This window comes from Tupaia chinensis, unplaced genomic scaffold (genome assembly GCF_000334495.1).
Source record: "Tupaia chinensis unplaced genomic scaffold, TupChi_1.0 Scaffold000527_1, whole genome shotgun sequence".
NCBI classification, from domain to species: Eukaryota; Metazoa; Chordata; class Mammalia; order Scandentia; family Tupaiidae; genus Tupaia; species Tupaia belangeri.
The window spans coordinates 8,280,859-8,298,144 of record NW_006160040.1 but is presented as its reverse complement, the minus strand read 5'-3'; positions in this window follow the sequence as shown (position 1 = coordinate 8,298,144).

The following is a 17,286-nucleotide window of genomic DNA, read 5'->3' as shown; positions in this document are numbered from 1 at the left end:
GAAGAGGGTGGTCAAAACTAGTATGTGAGCATGCTGTGCGATGTCCCTCAGTGGGACCTCCGTGATTGTTTCACATAGACCTCCTTCCCACACTCATCATTGTGTCATTAAAGCCACTTCTATGGCCTGTTGAGATTGGGAAATCTTCATTTTTAAAAGTGAAAAGGCAGCAGGTTTGGGAAACAGTATATTATTTGTACTTTCCATTACCTAAACAGATAGAGCAGCCATGCAAATCTCCCTGTTTCAAGTGTATGGAATTCATGTGATTTTTAATTGTTTTAGAAGTTTTGAGTTAGATACAGTCTACCAGGAGTTGAGATCCAATTATACAGCAAAAACAAACAAAACAAACAAACAAAAACCTCTCCAGTAGTTCCAGAGATAACTAGTACTAACATTCAGTTTGATAGTATCATGTCAACCTGAAGTCATTAAAGGTGGGGGAGACAGAGAGAGAGAGCACTCCCAACAGGATTTTATGCTGCAATTCATGCTCAGCTGTCAGTCAGCCCCAGACCATGGACACACATGTGCCTCACACATTCAGGAAAGTCTCTAGGCTTGAACTTGCAACTTGTCCTTGTGGGATTGCTTCTGAGAGCCTCATATTTTACTGCCATGCTACTGTATGACCTTGAAATAATTATTCTTAATTGAAAGAATTTTGCCAAAAGGAAAACAAAGTTATTTTAATGTTTTGCATATCATCTCTTTTCTCAATAGAGAGCACATATGCATGCAAGAGAGACAGAGAGAAGAACTCTCGATAGGATCTCATCAAAATATTATCCCCTTTCCCCAGGCCTCCAGCTTCTCAGGATCCTGACTACTCATGTGCGTACCCAGCATGTTTCCAAGTTAACCCTGGGATCTGATCCCATGGTCCATCATGTTGCTTCCAGCCTTGCAGAGCAATTGCGTTCTTACTTGCTCCATGGCAGATTGTCCTATTTTCATTTTTTCTGATTATGAGAATTACAGTCAACAAAGAACTTGGAAATGAATAAAAATTAGAATCATAGAATATAAAACAATTAAAATAGAATAACATAAAGAAGCAGAATATGCAGTATGAGAAGGCCTCTAGGGATCTGGTAATGCTCTATTCTTTATAAGTATTAGTCATGCAGATTCACTTGGTGAATATTCATTGACTTGTACACATTATTTGTGCACCATTCTGCACATATATTTCAATTGAATTGTAATAAAATTCTCAAGTCTTTCAATATCCTCTTCTCATACCCCAAACATCTCTCATAATAATTTCCATTATCATTTCTATGATGGTACAGACTCAACACTCCTCACTTCTCATTTGGACATCATACTACAAAAACAGGAAAATAAAAACAAATGAATAAACATAAGACCACAAATTACCTTTTTAGAAAAACTATAACACTGGGGGACTAGCAGTTAGCGTAATGGCTATGTCGCTGGATTCCCATGTAGTCGACTGCGATTTGCATCCCGGACCTGGTGGCTTAAAACTCATGCCCGGCACGTGTGCATGCGTGCCCAGGATCTCAAGAGGAGATTGGAGGCGAAGGGATTGCAGCGTGACCATCCCCCCTGGGGTGTGATTTCTCGCTGTCTCTGTGTCTCTCTCTGTCTGTCTGGCGAGTGCACGCACCCTATAGCAAAAACCTCTCCAAAAAAAAAAAGAAAGAAAGAAAAACTATAACACTGTCACTGTAAAAACTGTATAAAGTAAATCTAAAAATAGGGAACAAAAATACATTAAAGCTGAGTTGTTTACACTGACTAAAGGGAAATGTGTGTGCAAACGTTACATGTCCTTTATCTAAAAACTTTTCTAATATCTAATTGTAACAAGGTTAATATCTAACTGAAGACATGCAGGATGAAATGGAAAGAGGAGTAGTGGAAAGTCAAAGATGAAAAAGAGTGGCAAAATTCAAGAAGTACCAGCAAGTAGAGAGGTTCACTGTGTGATTCAGGACCAGTGTTTCTAGTTGATACTAGCTAATCTGAGCCCTGGGGGACTGTGGGTTTTCATTAGAAGCCCTATTGAACCATTGCAGTTCAAAGATGCAAACGAGACAAAATTGTATGCAGTTTACCAAAACCCAAAATCCTTGGTTCAGGAAAATTCACTTAAAATGACCTATCATTGACTCTCTCAATGAACACTATTCAATATCAGCTATTTCTCAAACATCTTACTTCAGTATATTGTTAAATTAAGTGCTATTATTGCCAGTTTTATGTTTATTTAATATGTAGTAGCAACAAAAGCTGCAACAATTCCTTTAGAGACCTCCCCAAGTCCCGAGAGATCCATACAACTTCAGGACAAATCTTTACCACTTAACTGATACAGTTAACCAATGGCTTCCCCTAAAAGAGAATGCTCACGACTATGAAAAGAATGCCCCCATAAAAAGTCCATATGTTTCAAAACTAAATTTATGACCTCAGACCAAATAATGACAAACATAAAGAATATATTACGCATTTACTTAATTTAAAAATATACGTGTGCATGTGTGTGTATAAGGAAAAAATAAAAATTTGAATTCATCTTTCATCTGCTTATTAAACAATTCTGTGTAGTGACTTATTTGTATACATCTGACTAATATTTGTTTTAAAATGACTATGGTGGGCAAGATATGATGAATTATCTAGTCAGCAAAGTATAGCAAGTAACCTAAATGGATGTTTGTAACTATTGTTCTGGGAAAGTTGCCAAATGGAGCATTTTGCTTTGTAAGTTTGGAGAAAGTGATTTGTTTGTATATCACAAGCAAAACTAAAAAGAGCTCCTAAAATAACAAAAAGCACAAGAGTAGAATCTTTACATGACTGTTTCAGAAAAAAAAAAGTAAATGTCTCTTTAGTAGAATATCTTTATGCTTCACATAAAACTTGAGCTTTTAACACCAAGGGGACTTCCAAACAATAACAACAACAAAAAATATTTGCCTTTTTTTTCCTCCATTAGGCACTTGAACCTGTAAGAGATGACCAGATACAGAATAAAGAAATGATGTTCTTGGACTGGCTCCATAGCACAACGACATGGAGAGCCAGATCCCACATGGCTGAACAATGTTTGAGTCCTAGAAAGTGATTTGTTTGTATATCACAAGCAAAACTAAAAAGAGCTCCTAAAATAACAAAAAGCACAAGAGTAGAATCTTTACATGACTGTTTCAGAAAAAAAAATTAATGTCTCTTTAGTAGAATATCTTTATGCTTCACATAAAACTTGAGCTTTTAACACCAAGGGGACTTCCAAACAATAACAACAACAACAAAAAATATTTGCCTTTTTTTTCCTCCATTAGGCACTTGAACCTGTAAGAGAAGACCAGATATAGAATAAAGAAATGATGTTCTTGGACTGGCTCCATAGCACAGCGACATGGAGAGCCAGATCCCACATGGCTGAACAATGTTTGAGTCCTAGACTTAGCAGCTTGGAAAACAGACATGTGTGTATGTCCAAAATCCTGACGTGAGAGGAATGGAGAAAAAAGGATCGTAGCATGGCCATGCTGCCTTAGGGAGCTCTCTCTGCTCTCTCTCTCTCTCGCTCTCTCTCTCTCTCGTGAGCAAGTATCTTCTGGCAATAAAAAATATTAAAACAATAAATAATGTTGTTTCACCTATTAAGTCACATAACTTTTCACTTGAAGTAATTTATTAATATATTAGTACATACGTTTTCTATTCCTTTATCATAAATGAGCTGAAAACAATGGCCAAAACAGAAATTACTTTATTTGCTCATGATCTTCTGATGAGAAATTTAGGCTTAGATTAGCTGAGTGGTTCTGCTGGTTTTACCCAGGTCCACTTCTGTTGCTGTAGTTATCTGGTGACCCAGCTGGAGCTGGGTGCTTAAGAGAGCATCATTCAGAAGTCTGGCAGTAGTGCTGCCTGTCAGCTGTGCTTTAGTGATTCCAGTAGATGAGCCTGAACTTTGCATGGTGGATTGGTGTTCAAAGAGGCAAAAATGTAAGCTCCAAGGCTCTTGAGACCTAGATCTGGTCACTAACAAGCTAATTTCTGCCACATTCCATTGGTGAAAGTAGTAACAAGATCAATCAAAACTTAAAGCAAAGAGGGGACTCCACCTTTTAATAGGGAGAACAGCCAAGCTTCCTTATAAGCAATGTGAGTACAGAGGAAGGATAGAAAGAATTATTATGGCTCTTCTACCAAATAATTTGCCATAGCATCATAAGAGAAAGCTCTTAAAAGTAAGTGAAGTTTAAACTATAGAATCAATTACTATAGAGCTGATAACAAGTATATATGTGTGTGTGTGTGTGTGTGTGTAAACGGCATGAGAAACACAATGAGCACATGTACACACATGCTCAAAATACTGAGGGTAGAATGTTGGAGAAGGGATTGTGGCATGGTCATTCCCACTGAAAGGGGTGCTTCCTCACTTTCTCTGCCTCTCTTTCTCTGTCTCTCTTGCTCTCTGTCTCTCTCCATTAAGTGCATGTGCCTAGAGCAAAAATTTTAAAAAGAAAAAGTTTCTGTGATGTTTCATTTTTCTTTGATTTTAGAAAGTCAGTTTAATCTTTTCAAATGCTTCCCACTTATGTATGTGCGAGTGTGGTATTCATGTGTGCATACACCGTGTGATTTAGTTTAAAGCCTCCAAGAACTAAAACAATATAGATCTAAAGTTTGGATCAGTTTAAAAATCAACTTAGAAAGGCCAAACAGTGGAAACACAACTTAACCCCTATGGGAAGGTCCTGGGTTTGCATCCGAGGCCAACCCTGTATATGCCAGGCATGTGAACATGTCTGTGATCTGAGCTGGCTGATGCCGACTGAAGCTGGGGGGTTGGATTACAGTGTGAAGATACTATTGGTGGTATTCCCTCAACCTGTACCCCCACCCCTGGGTCTTTTTCTTATAGAAGAAATGAATAAATAAACTTTAAAATAATCAGCTTAAGGGCCAGCAGGTGGTGTGGTGATTAAGGCACTAGATCCCACAAGCTGACTCCATAGTTTCAATCATGGAGCTGGTGGCTTAGAAATCATGCTGGAGACCTTTGTGTGCAGTGTTCAAAACTCAAGAGGAGGATAGAGGAGAGGTATGGTAGAATGGCTATCCCACTGGGATGTGATTTCTCACCTTCCCACCCTCTTTGTCTCTTTCTGATGAGTACACGCACCCCATAGCAAAAACTCTAAAAATAATAACAACAATAATAATTAAATTTAAAACCTCAGAATTTATAGGTGAGGTGTGGGAAGCAAAACAATTTGCCTTCATGAAGTAACATTAGCATGCATTTTTATTTACTTGGCAGTAATTAATAGCTTGGCTAAATAGCTTCATAGGAAATTGTTTTTCTTACTAATACCATTTCAATTCAATGTAGAGTTATGCAGAAATGAGGTGAGCTTTTCCTTAATGATCAGATTATGAATTAAAACCAATGCCACTTGAGTAGAAACCAACTTCTTAAGTTAATATGTTAATGTATCTATGTACTTAGTTCATCCTAACTAATTAAAATAACTTAAAATGTATGTAAGCAGAGATTTGTGTTGAGAATAATCAAGGGCAGACAGTAAGCCTGGTGGCAGGATGGATTCACAGAACTCACTGCGCAGAACCTGAGACAATGCTTGTGTTAAATATATACAGTCACCTTCTGGTGAAAAGATTATGTCAAATATTAAACTTTTTTTCTTTCCCTTTTTTATTTCCTCATATACACTTAATATAAGATTTACCCTTTGTATCTAATATCTTCACTTTATAGATGAAGACATTGATACTCAGTGAGGTCGAGTGTCAGTGGCCAAAGCCACTTAGTTGGTAATAAAAGGACATGAAAATAGATCCCCAAAGGAGGTACCAGAGCAGTGCTTTTCCCTCCCCTTCTATCAGTTATTTAGTACTCACATTGAGAGATTTAATACTTACCTGGTTACTGAACAGTACAATTCTTCCCTCTTCATACAGATGTTGGGCAGGTTCTACTTTCCCCCTTCCATTGTTTTTAAAGGATAGATCAGACATTGAAGTATCCATGGCAGTTTAAAGACTTCTCTTTTTTGATAACAATTTAATGATATACGAAAATTAATTTAAAATATAGTATAAGCATAATTAGTCCCCAATATTAGACATTTTTATTAAATTGAAATGTTTCATTCAAGCGATTAATTTTTGTAACATCTTTAAAATATTACCAAGCAAGAGAGATCTTTAAATTGTCAGGAATAGAACCCATGGTAACACCACGGGCTTATTAAAATAAAATATTTCATTTAATCCAAATAGCCAATTTCATTAGCTTAATTATTAATCCATTTTATTTCAGCATTTAGAAAGTTAAGAAGATTTAAAAAATATTACTGAGCACTCAGTGGAAAATAATGTTCACATCAGGCACATTTAATAAACTTCATTTACACATTTGCCATTTCTTATATTTCACACAAATGTTCTATTTGATAGTCATCATTTTCAAAGTATTTTTCAGAGGGAACATATATATAATTGCTATTTTATAATAATGTTAGCAATGTCACCTGATTTAATCACATTGGTTGTATATTATTTCCCAAGTTTTACATGAACTGTTGTTCTATATACATTTATTTCTAGTTGTGAAATTTTATTTTATATATATAAATCATTAACTCAACAAAATAAGTTGAAATATTTGAAATAAAGCTGTTAAAATGGCAAATTGCTAGAGATGTAGTTTTGACAGAACAGTGTATTTTCAAGTGATAAAAAAAATTTATTAAAATGACAATTCCTCCTTTTTTCCTCCTTTAAATTTATTTGTTTCTCTTCTCTTTAAACTTCCATATTGACAGTGAACATTGGCTACAGATAAACAGAATTCAACTACTGGCCAAATGACAAGAGCTTCATTGTGGCCAGACTCCCACATCTGGTGTCCTCATGGTGGAGTGCAGAGTCTGAGTTGGAAGGGAGATTGGAACAGGGAAGAACCATACAATCAACTGGGCATACCCACACACTAAGGACCAACTCTGGCCAGAAATTTTCATAGCTGTTTGGAAAATAAAGTGGATAAATAGGAAAGAGTTTCAGTGAATTAGATAAAAAAAAATTCCCAGTATCCAGAGATGTGTCAGAAAAGCTATGTGTGGAATATAACTAAGTGTAACCTTGAACGTTCTATGGACTATTATTAAATTATGGCTTCAAATCTTTAAAAAAAAAAAAACACTTCAATCTTGACGTAGATCATCAATCATTAACTTATAGCCATCAAACACTTACTGACCACCTACTGGTTGTCAAAGACTATACTAAGATGTAAAAATGAACAAGTTGTGGCTCTTAACCATCAAACACTGACCACCTACTGGTTGTCAAAGACTATGCTAAGATGTAAAAATGAACAAGTTGTGGCTCTCAGAAGTAATAGTATATTAAAGAAAACTTATGTATATGTGGATATTGCAATGTAATGTAAGTACAATGATAGTGGACAAGAATGCCTCAGTAGCTCACAAAAGGGAGGGTCTCTACATCTCATTGCCTTAGCAAGAGCAACAAACTCTTTTGTCTTACTAAAATTAAGCAACCATCCTGCAAAGTAGTAGGAAGATTTACAGATTTCTATAGTAAAAGTGTTTTTTTCCATGCATTTCTGTTAACTAGAAAGGGTTTTACAACTTAGAGTCTATTCAATAGCAAAATATGTAACTAATCCCAGACATTTTCCTATACCCTAAATAAAGACCAGTATGTTAAGGTTTAAAAATCCAGGACTGTCCTCAATTATATACATAACAGTGGAATCTACAAAAAAAAAATCTCTTTTACCACTGTGATATAGTAGCACATGTTCTCACTTGTATTTGTTTCCTAGCACTTTCATCACAAATTATCACAAACTGGGTAGCATTAATCAACAGAAATTTATATTTTCATTGTTCATGGTTCTGGAGGCCAGATGTCCAAAATCAAAGTGTTAACAGGGCTATGGTCCCTCCAGAGGTCATACAGATGATTCTGTTCCTTGTTCTTCCAAGTTCCAGTAGAGCCATGCTTTCATTGGCTTCACTCCAATCTCTGCCTCCATATCAAATTGCCTCCTCTTCTATGTCTCCTCTGTGTATTTCTTATAATGATAAGAATATTTGTCACTGGATGAAGGACCCACCAAAATAGCCAGAATATCTTATCTCAAGATCCTTAATTTGATTGCATCTGCAAAGATTATTTTTCTAAATAAGATAACATTCATAAGTTTACAAATATTGGGATTTGGCATCTGTATTGGTTATTGTTTAACTTATGACCCCACCTGACTCACCAACACACTCCTTTAAAGCCTGAAATTGTCCTTTGGTTCAGTCGTGAGTGCAAATGACAGATTGTGTAGCATTTCAGACTCTTCCAGTGAAAAGGCAAGTTCCTCTTTTAAAAGATGAAAGGGGATCTTCCCTCTTTGGCATCACTGAACAGAAATTCCCCAAACTGGAAAACCAAGAGATAATTTGAAGAAATGGAGACCTGATAAACCCAACAGCAGTGAGATTCTGAGAAACTTTCTGGAATTTCATCGCTATCTCTGACAAGTAGAATATAAATTTGTTTGTGGTATAGTTGGGATATCAAATGAGTTTTCTACTGTTGGTTGCAAATGTTATATGTGTTAGGCTATCTCTTTAATTCGTAAGTGAGTGGTTTGGCAAACATCTTTAATCTCACATAATGTCCTTCCATCTATCTGGGCCAATCTCAATGGCCACTGAGTTTAGAAACACTTTTGTAGAAACCAAGGAGATCAGTGATACCCTTAAGCACATCCTTGGGACCAGCAGTTGCATAATGGCTATGTCTCTGAACTCCCATGTACGCCACTGCGATTCGAGTCCCAGACCCGGTGGCTTAAACTCATGCCAGGTACGTGTGCATGAGTGCCCAAAATCCCGAGAGGAGAATGGAGGAGAAGGAATTGCAACATGACCATCCCACCTGGGGAGTGATTTCTCGCTTTCTATCTCTCTGTCTCTCTCTGTCTTTCTGGCAAGCACATGCGCCCTATAGCAAAAACCTCTCCAAAATAAAAACAAAAGCAAACAAACCAACAAAAAAAAGCACATCCTTGTAGGATTTCAAGAAGCAAAAAAATTAAATCACACCTAGGAAGTTATTTTAATATGGCATCAACAATTAAATTCCTGGCTGAATCTCATTTAACTACTACTTAACTCACCCAGTGGGTAGTGGCAATGGGTTTTAGAGTCCCTAATAGTGTTAGACACATTTTTGTTTAAATAGTCATCCACATTTGCTAAGGTAAACTACTGTGTACTTTATTTAATTTTTCTAGAATATATCATTCTTTTATCATGATCTGCTGAAGGCCCAGTTAAATTTCATCTATTATTTTCTTTTTTATAATGCATATGACCTATCTCCAAAGTGATTTTTAAATGATTAATACTATTATAACATATTTTTAAAAAATCATTATTTATTTTAACAAGAAAAGTAAAAGCAAATAATATAAATACAGGTGACACAAATATCACTGCAAAGGAGCTTCTCATTTAGTTTTAAACCTCATAGCAATAGGAAATTTGTAAGCTACTGGTTCTTGTCAGCTTTTCTTCTCCTGAAACATCAGTTGGCAATATATGATATCATTTTGGCTCATCACAGTATTCCATCCTTCTAAATAACATTGGTTGTATGAGCATGTGACCCAAGAAAAGCCACTCAAAATTCATCCTTGGAATTGTAACATGACAAGGAGAAATGGTGCAACTTTCTGTCCATTGAGTTGTTAAACTGCAGCTACCAGCAACATAATCCACTGACACCAGCGGAAACTTGTTTTCATTAGGAGAATGAAATACCAACAGAAAAAGATAGATTGAAATATATAAAATAAATAAATAAAAAAGAGAAAAGCAACAGAGAAGAAGTCAATGAGAGAGAATTAGATCAAAGGTACACTATTTCAGTCCTTGGAAGACCGGTTCTTGCATTTAAGATATTGATTCTGTGAGTTGTCTCAGTGACTTCAGCTTACTCGAACCAATACATTCCCTTTTTAAGTTAGCTTGAATTTGACATTCATCACTTTCCAATGAAAAAGTCCCAATTAATATCAATTATATTATTCCGATATATAATAGAAATTTTTTTTCCAGTTCTTATGAGGGAGTATTTTCCCTCTATGTTTGAATTCTAGGAAACATTGAAATATTTTTCAAGAGGATCTTTAGCATGGGGGGAAATACTTGGAATATACACAACATATGTTGTCCCAATGTGATTTTACACCTATAAAAAAGATTCTGCATTTGAATAAGGAAATGTTTCGTTAAAATATATTTTTCTTCTTCTTTTTTTTTCTTTTTGCAAAACTACTGTTGGAGTTCTCCAGTGTTTCTTCAAACATTTTCTTTTGTTTATAACCAGTAAGTATCATAGTAAAGATGTAGCAGCTAAAACAACAACAACAAAACAAATCTCCGTTGCTTCAACAGTAGGGAGTCAGAAAACTGGTAAAATAGCCCCTCTCAAACATTAGATTCTCAAGTGAGATTTTGTTCTTCCCAGGGGCCCTGGGTGTGGGAGAAGCATTGCTGATATGCTGTCATGGAGATTTAACAGTCATGCTTCCTTCCTTTCCCTTAAGTTGCCATCTACCTTACTACAGAAGTGATTCAAAGGGGTACCTTCAGAGAGAGCAAGTCTTTTAAAATTATGTTTGAATTCTCTCAAGCTCTTCCACAGATAGTCAGTTAATGTTTCAGTGTTTCATGACATAAATTATGGGCAGTTTTTGGATCTAAAATAGCTCGTCTTTTGTCCAAGGAATGTCAGATTCTAAATAGGGCCAGACTCTGATGAAGATACTAGGAAAATAGCTCAAAAATACCCTTCGAAAATATGTATTACATTACTCAATGCCATAATTATCCATATTAAAATTTGACAGAAGCCTAAATACCCACATTAAAAAATTCTTTATAATACATAATTTCTAAATGAATAACTATAGAAAATATTTGTTTTCAGGAAATGTCTTAACTTCTCATATACTCAGAATGTAAAATTATCATAAGTAACTATGTTGGTTACAAATATCAGTTTTGACTGTAGAATAATAAGGTTTATTTTAGAATTATGATTTACGGGAACCAGCAGTTAGTGTAATGGTTATGTCACTGGACTCCCACATAGTCGACCGTGATTCGTGTCCCAGACCTGGTGGCTTAGAACTCACGCCGGGCACGTGTGCATGCGTGCCCAGGATCCTGAGAAGAGAATGGAAGAGAAGGGATTGCGGCATGACCATCCCCCCTAGGGGGTGATTTCTCGCTTTCTGTCTCTATGTCTCTCTCTGTCTGTCTGGTGAGCGCATGCACCCTATAGCGAAAACCTCTCAAAATACTATTTTTTTCATTTTTATTTTTAAAGAATCATTTATTCATTTAATTTTACTTGTTATTTTTCCTTTTTTTCTTTTATTTGACCAGAGAAAGGGAAAGTGAGAAAGCAAGCTGCCAGGTCTAAGACTCAAACAGTGGTCAGCCATGTGGGAGTCCAGCATGCCTTAACTACCATATCAGCCCCTGGCCCACTAGGTTTATAAATTTTCAGTGGAATGTTTTCCATAAACATATAAGTATCTCAGAAAGTATCAAATTATCACAAGTATCACCTTTTTATTGCATGCATGCATACCAAAAAAAAAAAAAATCCTGGTCTTTGCATTGTTATCAAAATATATCTTCTAGCATAGATTCTTTAACCTACGTGGAGTCTTTGAGTCCACATGTCTTGCGGGTGCTCTGAGGCTCTGACATGCCAGATGGGGACAGGGACCCTTAGGAAGTACCTAGGGTCCCCCTGGAAGCTGGACATGCAAGATGTACACAGAAAGAGAGGAAGAGAGAGAAAGAAGCCAACCCAGCCCGCAAGTCCAGCTGTGATCAGCCATGTGGGAATGTTCAGCACCTCGACCACCACGCCACCTACTGGACCCAAGTTCAGTTAGTTCTTTTGAAGTCATATACCACAGAGACCATATGAATGAAAAGGAGGTACTTCATGTGGGGAAATCATCAGTCCTATTTCAGACAACCATGTGAATGAGCAAAAGCCTCCTGGACTTAAACCATGTGAAAACAGTACATGTGAGGAAGACGTGGTTAATTTATCTATCAGAGCTCAAAGAGGGCAGAAACCATATCACTGTAAAGAATATGCAAAGAAGCCAGATGAACATAAGCAAAATCAAAAAACCTTCATGTCTAACAAAACTGTTACGGGGTCATAATGTGGAGTTGTACCTTACAGATGCAAGATATGTTAGAAAACTTTTGATTATCAGCATTTATTTCTATTACATGAGAACATGCACACTGGAGAGAAACCCTATGAATGTTCCCACTGTGGGAAAGGCTTTTGTGTTCCCGGATATGTTTGTATCCATGAAAGAACTCACACAGGAGAGAAACTCTATGAGTGTAAGATATTGCGGAAAGCCCTTGCTTGTTCCAGTACTTTTGAAAAACACAAAAGAATCGACACGGGAGTGAAACCCTATGTGTATAAGATATGTGGGAAAGTTTGCTTGTTCCAGCACTTTTCAAAAACATGAAAGAATCCACACTGGAGTAAACCCTATGTGTGTAAGATATGTGGGAAAGCCTACTCTGAATCCAGTTATCTTTGAGTGCATGAAAGGATTCACACTGGACAGAAACCCTATGAATGTCCCCAGTGTGGGAGAGCCTTCATTTCTCTTGGACAGCTTTAAAAGCATGAGAGAACTCATACCGGAGAGAAACCCTTTCTGTGTTTCCAGTATGGAAAAGCCTTTTTTTATTCCTATTATGTTCAAGAGCATGAACAGGTTCACTCTGGAGAGAAACCCAAAGTGTGTGAGATATGTGGGAAAGCCTTTCGTTGTCACAGTTATGTTTGAAGTCATGAAAGAGCTCACACTGGAGAGAAACCATTTGAGTGACCCCAGTGTGGGAAAACTTTTTTCATTCTTCTGTTCGAATGCATATACAGACTCACAGTAGAAAATAAACCTGTGAGGCCAGCGGGTGGTGTGATGGTTGGGGTGCTGGACTCCCACATGGCTGACCGTGGTTCAAGTCCTGGACCTGGCAGCTTTCTTTCCTGGACCTGGCAGCTTGCTTTCTCACTTACCCTTTTGTTTTCCCAGTTCTGTTCAAAACTATGAAAGAACTTACACTGAAGAGAAACCCTATGAGTGTTTCCAGTGTGAGAAAACCTTCGATAGGGAAGATGGAGTTTGGATGATTTTGTCTGGCTCCCTCACTCCCTATTGTATCATGTTTTAGAGCCACAGGTTCACCTTTCTATTAGTTGGAGTTCACTTGCATGCTTCTTTTGTAATGATAGGTTTGCTGTTTTATGCCAATGCATATAACATGAGTGTGTGACAGTTTTGTTTTTGGCAAGGAGCCACTATTGTTTTCTGCCTCTTTAAGAGAAATGGACCAGCAGCTCTGTTACCCAGCTAGCTGGTTTGCTGTCTTGGTTATGTTGGGACAGCCCCAGCTCAGTGCAGTATTAGCTCCTAGGGGGCAGAAGTGTTCTGTGTGTACCCCCATGGATTACACGTTCTAAGGGAGAGAAACGCTTTGTGGGTGCTCCTAGAATCTTTGAGAGCTCATAATGAATTCATCTTAATAAATGTCAGTCCAATATATATATATATATCATACAGCATACATATTGGCAGCTGACACAGTATTGAAAATGTAACTCACGTAACTAGTAATAACCTTTCTCATCCCTTGGGACCATGAATTTCTCAATAGAATGTTAAAAGAATATAATATGCTATTCTGATCAGTCCCTAAAGTGCTTGGCTATAAGAAAGCTTGCAGCTTATTCATCATAAGTTCTTTTTAAATTAGGATAAAATTATTTCCAATGATTAAAATAGATGAGTTGGAAGATTTAATGCCTCTTTTCTCAATATTCAATGTCAAGGTCACAGATCACACATTTGTTTCATTAATTAAATTGTCTTACTTTTTAAAAGCTGACAACATCATGTACTTAGCCTTGTTTTAGATCTATATACCATTTTATCTCACCAGGACATTGAAATGGCTTCTTGATGGTTTGCGTGATGAGATAAGTCAAGTTTTTTTTCCTCCAATAGAAGGTAATCATATTAATAAGAGTTTATATTTATAGACTCAAATGAGCAACATGTGGACAGTTAAAATCATGACATTTAGTTTAGGTACTTTAACAAAATCCTGAATTATAAGAATATTCAGTTTTTATACTGACCAATATAGGTAATTATCGAACAATGTTATTTGTATGTAGAGTTTCCCCATCTAGGTAAATATTTTGATTGTTTTGATTTCATTTTTAATTGATGTGTATTTGATTACATATCACTTTTTGGTCATACTGATGGGATCTGATACAATATGATTTGGAGTCATTACCTATACAGTTAAGATCTGGTTTTTAATCTAACACAACTCTTATCCAAAGTATAAATTAGCTATTCATGTTAAGTTGTCTTATCAAAAAGTCGACATTTCCCAAAATCTTTTCTCTAAATAATGGAATCCACATAGTAATACAGCAGACCTGGGAACAATAAATACAGGTACAATTTCTTACTTCAGTGTACCAACCTTATAACGTTGCACTCCATTGCCCCGGCTGACAATGTTTCCAATTTAAAATATCTTTAAAAATCAATAATTTTTATGTAAAACGTGTGTATATGTGGTGGCTTGACTTGCGGTATGACTATCCTCATCCATTAACCTCCTAGTGGAACCTAACTAGAATCTCTTAGGTGTATGCTACCATATCTAGTCTTTTGTCTGGACCAGGAATCAAACTGTGGCCTCCTGAGTGGTCCCAGCCCATAGACCAATAGCATTTTAGTGGTGTACTCCACTGCAGCTGGGTCAGTAAATTGCTTTTTACCTGTTCTCTCCAAGTGATTTTTGACAAAAATTTAAGTCTTTGACTCAAAGACATGTACATTTCTGGCTTGTTTTTCTTTCTCCTCTCTGTATTAAATTCTTGATATTTATAAAAAGAGAGTAAGTTTTTAAAAAACCAAGACTTATTTAAGCATAAAAGTTGGCATTAAAGAGCTGAAAACAAGGCATGAAAACTAAGAATTTGTATAAATTGTATGTAATGAAAATTTGTATAAATTACATGCAATAACATAGTGGGGATAATGGAATATGAGGTGAGATAAGGGGGGAAATCCATTAGGCAATCCCAAAACAAGAAAATTAAGAAAAATAATGGTGTCAGCCTCTTGTAGATCAATTAAAGAATGGGACTTGAGCCAATGCTAGAGAAGGAAGAATAGTACTATAATCTTCTTTTGAAAGCGATGGCAATGGGCCATTTCCCCTGTTGGTTTTACCTTGGGCTGGTGCCCAGACTGGACAATTAATAAGATATTCTTGACATGGTGCTGGCAATTTTATCTCGCTGCTGTTAACCAAGTGTCACTAACACCTATGTGATCCATATTCTAAGTTTAAGTGAAGTGAAAATGGAATCAATAAAGCAATGTAATTATACAGAAACAAATCACCACACATCAGAGACAAATTTCTGCACTTTCTAGGGACATACAAGTTGAGAGAAAGCAAAAGTCAGCATGGGTATTTTCATGACAAGGATTGTGTTTACATTGAAATATCCAGATAATACCTGGATATCTATATCAGTCAGCAAGATGGACTATTTAGAGGACTCCAGACAACTGAATATTTGGAGGTCCACATGCCGTGGTCTTCACTAAGATCAAGCTAGAATAATCTAGATAAACATCTTACCTTTACCAATAATAGCAAAATACATAGTGCTTTCTGTCCTATTTCTGTAAGATTATGAAACTATAAATGTATTCTGTATTCTCTCTACTTATCTAAGTATTTTGAAAAGTGACAAAAATCAGATTTTTAAATTACAAAGGAATTCTCCAATATACAGCTATAGCTTCTCCATATTTTGATCTAATCTATTTCTTAATCCCCTCTTTTTTTTGCTAATAGTAGCATTATTGTTCTAAGCATAGATTTTATAATAAAATTTAGATAATTAAATGACCCAATATATAATTCAATACAATAAATTTTGGTGGGTTTTTCAATTTTTTTAAGGAGTATTATGGTCACTTATTTTTAAACATTTTTATGCTCTACAATGTTAGCTGGAACTCGGTCCATTTCATTCTTTTTAAAATCTGGATACTATCCAAGAGCAATAAATCACTCTCATTATTTCAATCTCACTACATAAATATTAGAGAAATGTTGACAGTTCAGCCATTGTCTTTCAAAGCTCCTACAGTCACCCAAAATAAATAAATACACTGCATCAAATTTAAAATTTTTTCAATTTAATTTTTAATTAAGGAATTAAACATTTTTTGATAAAAATTAATTTCTTCCCATTACTCTAAATGTTGGAATTTTGAGATAACCTAATGGTTCACCAGAACTCAAGGTATGGTAAATGTGCTAAATTCCAATGAAGATCTGATTTCTTTTCTATATATTATTTTGTAATAAAAATAAAGATTTAAAAATATTCACTTGACAAATAATATTCTTTGTTTTTTTTTCACCCAGTGCTGCCCTGTAATGTACATAATTTTGATAATAGTAGAAAAGAACTTCTGTTCAATTAGTTAATTTATCATTTTCATGAATAACCATACCTAGTAAAAAAATACAGAATTTCAAAAAATTTGGTATATTACCATAACTTATTAGACTTCTCTTCTGGAGAGATTTGGTTATGTCAGCAGGACAAGAAACAGACATACACACCCATTTAAAGAAAACAGAAGAGAGAAGTTGTAATTAGTCATTGAAGTGTAGCCCTGTTATTTAATGCTTTGACATTCAGAGAACTAGTATAAAGTGAGATGCCCTGCTATTTCACTTGTATAACAACACAACATTGTTTTTTTTTTCAAAAGAAATACATTTTAAAATAAAGTTTGTTTTAAAATCTATAGTTCACATCAAGAGCTCAAAGAAAAGCTACAATTCTAGCCTTTCTTCTTACCTTACTATAGTATTGTAAAATCATTTTTATGAAAAGTTCTAATGATAATCATCACCAAAAGAAAGCTTCCAAAAATCAACAATAATAGTAAATTTTCAGAAGGATTTTCTTTTTTACTCAGCTATTTTAGTTCGCGTGATTATTTTATGTCATGTTTATCTTAACTGAGATTCTAGTTGTCCTAGTTATCTGAAAAAA